Source organism: Pelodiscus sinensis, chromosome 6 (assembly GCF_052426305.1).
Source record: "Pelodiscus sinensis isolate ZL-2025 chromosome 6, ASM5242630v1, whole genome shotgun sequence".
Classification (NCBI taxonomy): domain Eukaryota; kingdom Metazoa; phylum Chordata; order Testudines; family Trionychidae; genus Pelodiscus; species Pelodiscus sinensis.
This window is the reverse complement of record NC_143057.1, coordinates 10,459,465-10,465,464: the sequence shown is the minus strand read 5'-3', so window position 1 is coordinate 10,465,464 and position 6,000 is coordinate 10,459,465. Positions and strand designations below refer to the sequence as shown.

The following is a 6,000-nucleotide window of genomic DNA, read 5'->3' as shown; positions in this document are numbered from 1 at the left end:
GTGTGTTGCCTTTTCGGATATCTGATTTGTGTCCATTAATTCTTTCCCCTAGAGACTGTCCAGTTTGGCCAATATACATGGCAGAGGGGCATTGCTGGCATTTGATGGCATAGATCACATTAGTGGATGTGCAGTTAAATGAGCCCCTGATTTGGGGGCTGATGTTATGTATTCTTTGATCTGGACTTCTAATATGCCAGTCATCTGAAGAAGTGGGTTCTACACATGAAAGCTCATGATACCACCTACATGTTTTGTTAGTCTTCAAAATTCTCATAGTCAGACCTTGAGAAACATCCACTTAATCCATGAAAACTAAAGAATTGATCAGTAATGAATTACATGAGTGGCACCTCAGCTTTCTTCTCTCGTGTGTGGTAAATTGTACATGCATGAATGGGCCCAGTCCTGCTCTAAGTCAAGTGTTTCCCTCGATTCCTGTAGTACAATGTTTCCCAATTTTATTTGGCAATGGAACCCTTTTAAACTCAAAAGAATTTTGCGGAACCCCTAATAACAGTCTCATATATGGAGCTGAAAAAGTAGACCACAAACAAATAAGGATAATAATAAACAAATGCTAAACAATGTCATGAGATCAACATTTAGTTTAATTGTACATATTTAAAAACAAAAATCACATTTAATGTGTACAAAAAATAAAGCTCAAAAACTAATATGCATTATATTGGCAGTTTTCAGTGTGAAGAGTAATTTTTCTTCTTTTCTTGGCAAATTCTTTTTATATTTGGTTTCATACTGGAAATTTGGATTCCCATATCTGGCGCAGTATTCAGTGAATTTCTATATTGTTTTCTGTATATAGCAGGAGATCGCACCACTGACTTCGCGCACAGCGCTGAGTAATGACATCATCATTCCCTCTCTGGCTAAGCTGGCGTTACACAGGGACGCTTATCGTGGAAAACACAAATGAAAATTGTTTTCAATAAAATTCATAAATGCTTAAATATTAATTATTATTTTTTTAATCATAAAATATTGTTGTAATGGAATTTTCTCGTGGAACCCTTATGTTCACTTCGCGGAACATCGGGTTTCCGCAGAACACCATTTGGGAAACACTGCTGTAGAAACATAAGCTGGCTACCTACTTTGCTCTAATATAACACTTTTCATCCATATTTCCAAGTCCCTTTACTCACATTGATTATATTTTGTAGCATCTCCGTGACGTGCAAATTTCATTGCTCGCTTTTTAGAGAAGAGGAAACTGAAGTAGTGTTAATCAATGAGAGCAGAGCAAATGAGCAGCAGAGCTGAGAAAACAATTTCAAACTCTTGATTGACATTAGGCTTATGATGTGCTTTCTTGCTCTATTAAAAGTCTCAGGGGGGTAGCCGTGTTAGTCTGTAACTTTAAAAACAAATAGTCCTGTGGCACCTTAGCTTTTGTGGGCAAACCCCACTTTCTCAGATGAGCTTTTTTCTTGCTGTATTTCATGTCATTATAATACGACTCCGCTCTACTTACAGCACCTGGCGCCCAAGTGTCACCAGAGAAAGGAACCAATAGCTGCTATTCTGCAGTAATACATGCACAATGTGTTGCTCAGAATTCATCTGCAGAGGAATTTCTTATGTAAGCGTAGAATGGCTCTGTCTCCTCTGTGCTAGTATTTATCTTTTGAGAGTAGTGTTAGTTTATTCTTGGTGGAATATACCATTCTCTTTGTCTCATTTGGCTGAGGACTGACCTCGCAAGTGTTCGTAATGGTCTTTTTCACTGCTTGGATTAATAACGCGGCAGGTGTCTCTCTGGGAGCAGTGTAAACAGGTCCAAAAGAAAACTAAATGTTGATAAAGGGAGGGAAAGACTAACAATCTTTGTAATGCTGCCACCAATCATTTTCCTTGCAAGTCTTTCAGCAGTGAGTCAGCTGATTTGAATGGGTTTTTTTTTAATTCCTTTCAGCCCATCATGTGTCATAGGATAGATCATCTGAATCACTGTGGACAGGTCAATGACTCTGAATATTTAGATGTAAGTGTCTATGTATACACTGGATTAGAAAACAAATCCTTTTGCTATTAGTACAGACTTACAATTTTCTTCCTGACAGAAGTTTCTTGGTACTTCATGGGTCACCTTTCCAGTTATGGGCACAATGTCAGTTTCCCGTTTAAGAAGTAGATTGTGCTGAATAAACTCCAAGACCTGTTGAAATTCAAGTAAGGATAAATGCAAAGTAGGGAGGAACAATCAGCTATACAGATGCAAAATGGAAAATGACTATCTAGAAAGGAGTACTGCAGAAAGGGATCTGCGTATCATAGTGGATTGCAAGTTAAATATGAGTCAAAGGAGTAACACTCGTCCAAAAAACCACAGACCCAATTCCATGCATCTGACAAAGTGTTTTTACTCATGAAAGCTTATGCCCAAATAAATCTGTTTGTCTTTCAGGTGCCATAAGACTCCTCATAGCTTTTCCAAACTTTATTCTGGGATGTATTATCAGGACTGTTGTAAGAAAGATTGAAGAAGTAATTCACTCACTCTACTCAGTGCTGATTAGGCTTCAGCTGGATTATTGGGTCTAGTTCTAGGTGCCACATTTCAGGAAAGATACAGACAAACTGGAGGGAGTTCACAGAAGAGCAACAAAAATTATTAAAGGTCTAGAACAGTGGTCCCCAACACGGTGCCCGCGGGTGCCATGGCACCCACCGGGGTATTTACATGTGCCCGCCAAGTGCTTGGGGCCGGCCCCGCCCCGGGCGCGCAACGCATGCGTGGCACTGGTCCCGGGCACGCAGCGCATGTGCGGCGCCAGTCCCAGGTGCATGGGTGGCCCCGCTCCCGGGCGCGCAACACATGGGGAGCGCTGGTCCCGGGTGCGCAGCACATGGGGAGTGCCGGCCCCGGGTGTGTGGCGAATGGGCGGCCCTGCACCTGGATGTGAGGCACATGGAGGGCACCGGCCCAGGGTGCGTGGCAAATTGGCGGCCCCACCCCCCGATGCACGGCACAATGGGTCGTCACCCCCGGGCATGTGGCGCATGTGTGGCCCCGCCCCCGGACACCCGGTAGCTCCAAAAGGTTGGGGACCACTGGTCTAGAAAATATGACCTCTGAGGGAAGTAGAAAACAAATGGGGTCATTGAATCTAGTAAAAGAGAGAAGTGAGAAGAGACATGGTACATTTTCAAGTACATAAAAGGTTCTTATGAGGAGGAGGGAGAAAAATTGTTCTCAATCTTTCAAGAAGAGGACAAGAAGCAATGGGCTTAAATTGCAGTATGGGTGGTTTAGGTTGGACATTAGGAAAAACTTCCTAATTATCAGGGTGGTAAAGTGGTGGAAGAAATTGCCTAAGAAGGTTCTGGAATCTCCCTTGCTGGATATGTTAAGAAGATGCTAGACAAATATCTGTCAGGGATGTTCCTGATGACTCCTCACAGTGCCCTGCCATCTCACTATTCTACGATTTTATGATCACAAGAAAGGTTGAGGAGTTCCTTAGTCCAGGGTTCTCAAACATCACTGCTCCAAGACCCCGATTACATGGCCCCAGAAGGGGGTACAGTACCCTGAGCCTGCCCAAACCCTGCCGCTCCACGCGGGAGGGCCAAAGCCAAAGACCCCCCAGTCAGGGCCGGGGGAGGCAAAGCCGCACGGCGTCAGCCCCTGGCGGGTGGCTTATCACCTCAGCCCCAGGGCTGAAGCCCTCAGGCAGTGGGGCTTCGCCTTCAGGTCCCAGCAAGTCTAATGCTAGCCCTGGCGACCCCATTAAAAGGTCCCTGCTCGTGACCCACTTTGGGATCCTGACCCACACTTTAAGAACAGTTCTAACAGTCCATGAAATGCTTAATACAAGTTAACAGGAATCCCCTCACTTGATTGAAGTAATCTAGGGTATGTCTACACTACCCTCCTAGTTCAAACTAGGAGGGTAATGTAGGCATACCGCACTTGCAAATGAAGCCCGGGATTTGAATTTCCTGGGCCTCATTTGCATAAGCGGGGAGCCGCCATTTTTAAAACCCCTCTGGTTCGAACCCCGTGCAGCGCGGCTACACGGGACTCGAACTAGGTAGTTCGGACTAGGATTCCTATTCCGAACTACCACGAGGTGTACCTCACAGGGTTCGAACCAGCGGGGTTTTAAAAATGGCGGCTCCCCGCTTATGCAAATGAAGCCCGGGAAATTCAAATCCCGGGCTTCATTTGCAAGTGCGGTATGCCTACATTACCCCGCTAGTTCGAACTAGCGGGGTAGTGTAGACATACCCCTAGTTTCATTTTTGGCTCTTCTTTCTAGCTAAGGCCCTTGAGCTGTTGTTATGCTGAAATGTAGGAGGGAGGGTTGAAAAGGAAAATGCTTTAAAATCTCTTTTGTCCCTTTCTCCCCACATCATCTCACCTTCTCTGCTGTCTTCTCTTCCACCCTCCATGTTTTCTTCTTTTCCTACCTCTGACTCTTCCTGCCCATGTCCACTCTGTTCTCTCCCAGAATAACTACAAGGTTATTTGTCGTTATGTTGTGTTTCAAAACTGAATTAGAAGGGAGGGATTTAGATTTTCCCAGGGCAGTTACCCTGGGCTGGCCCGCAGGGACAGATGAGAGGAAACAGGGACATAAATCATTAGGGTTTTTTAATTCTTTTGAGTGTTTTCACAACCCCATTTTCTTTGTTTTTTAATCTCCTGGGTTTTCTTCTTCCCTTTCATGTAAGTTTGGGAGATTTTCTGCTTCCCCTGAAGGGCGTGAGAAATGGAGATTTTCAAAGGGCTAGAAAGCCTTGGGCACATGAGCCAACCAGAGCAATGTGGGATGGTGGTAGATAGCCAGAGTAGAGAGACCAGCATTGTTTGAAATAACTGTGCAGTGATTGTGCATTTCCCTGTCATCTGACTGGCTAAAAAAGCTGTCAGTCATTTAGAGTTCAGGGAACAATAAATTATACGCTTACTGAGCAGTATCTGCCACTAAGTACATTGGTCCCCAAGAGAGATTGACTATGGGGGGACAACTAGTGACTGGACAGTGTCCCTGCTCTCTGAGGGTACATCTACACAGTTGCGTGTACCTCAAAATAAGCTGCACAATTTGAGCTATGCAAATTGCATAGCTTATTTCAAAATATTTATTTATTTTGAAATAAATCTCTATTCCGGCATCTTCTTTAATCCTCGTGCAATGAGGTTTACGGGAAGCCAGAATAACAAGTCCATTATTTTGAATGGGCACCACTGTGTAGACATACCCTGAGCACCTAGAACACAGTTCACATTTGCAGACAATCAAAACATGCACCAAGGCCTTTAGGAATCTATTTGAGAGGCTTTGAAGGTCTCTCTCTTCTTTTTTTTTTTCTGGGTGGTTCAGTCCATTCTTGTTTGCCATTCTGGTCCCTACTTGGATTGCTTAGTATATATCTTACTGTTTTGCATGCACTGAGGGAGGATTTTGGATGGGCCCGTTTTTATACATCTAAATGTAGGATCCATTTCACTCAATGTGGACGCCCTCTGTCAAAAAAGCAGATCGCTTTTTCAATGCGCTTTGGCAGTGTTGGACGCTCTCTTTCGGAAGACGTTTTTTCGGAAGATCTCTTCCAGAAAAGTTTCTTCCGAAAGAAGCCTGTAGCCGGAGAGGGGAGGAGAGTAGAGGGAAGACACAGAGAAGGGGGCCAGGCAATGGCAACAAAAGGACACAGTAACAAAAGGGTGGAGAAGAACACAGTGATTGCTTGTTGTGGTTTCACATTCTAAGGCCTGCAGCCCTCCCATCTCCATGGGGATGTCAGAGGGCCACACAAGGCCTGTCCTGCTTAGATCAGGCCTGACTGCTTGTGGTCACTGCTCTGCCAAACGGCACATCCCAACAGAAAGGGCTGGTGACTGACTGACACACAAATGCAACAAGGAACCACTGAACAGGACTGTCTGGGGAATCCAAGTGATGGCACAATTAACAGCACACTGAACGTGTGAGGAGCTGGGCTGAGTAAACAGGATGCGGGCACTTCCAT

At 44.6% G+C, this 6,000-nt stretch overlaps 1 long non-coding RNA gene across 1 annotated transcript; it reads right to left on the bottom strand.

Annotated features, from left to right (window-relative positions):
* Positions 1-632: 632 nt before the first annotated feature.
* On the bottom strand, positions 633-4,468 carry LOC142830027 (uncharacterized). The gene is made up of 3 exons (XR_012905040.2): positions 4,389-4,468; positions 2,068-2,179; positions 633-914 (listed from the first exon to the last, which is right to left on the bottom strand). It is a non-coding gene; the product is annotated as an uncharacterized LOC142830027 (long non-coding RNA).
* Positions 4,469-6,000: the final 1,532 nt, after the last annotated feature.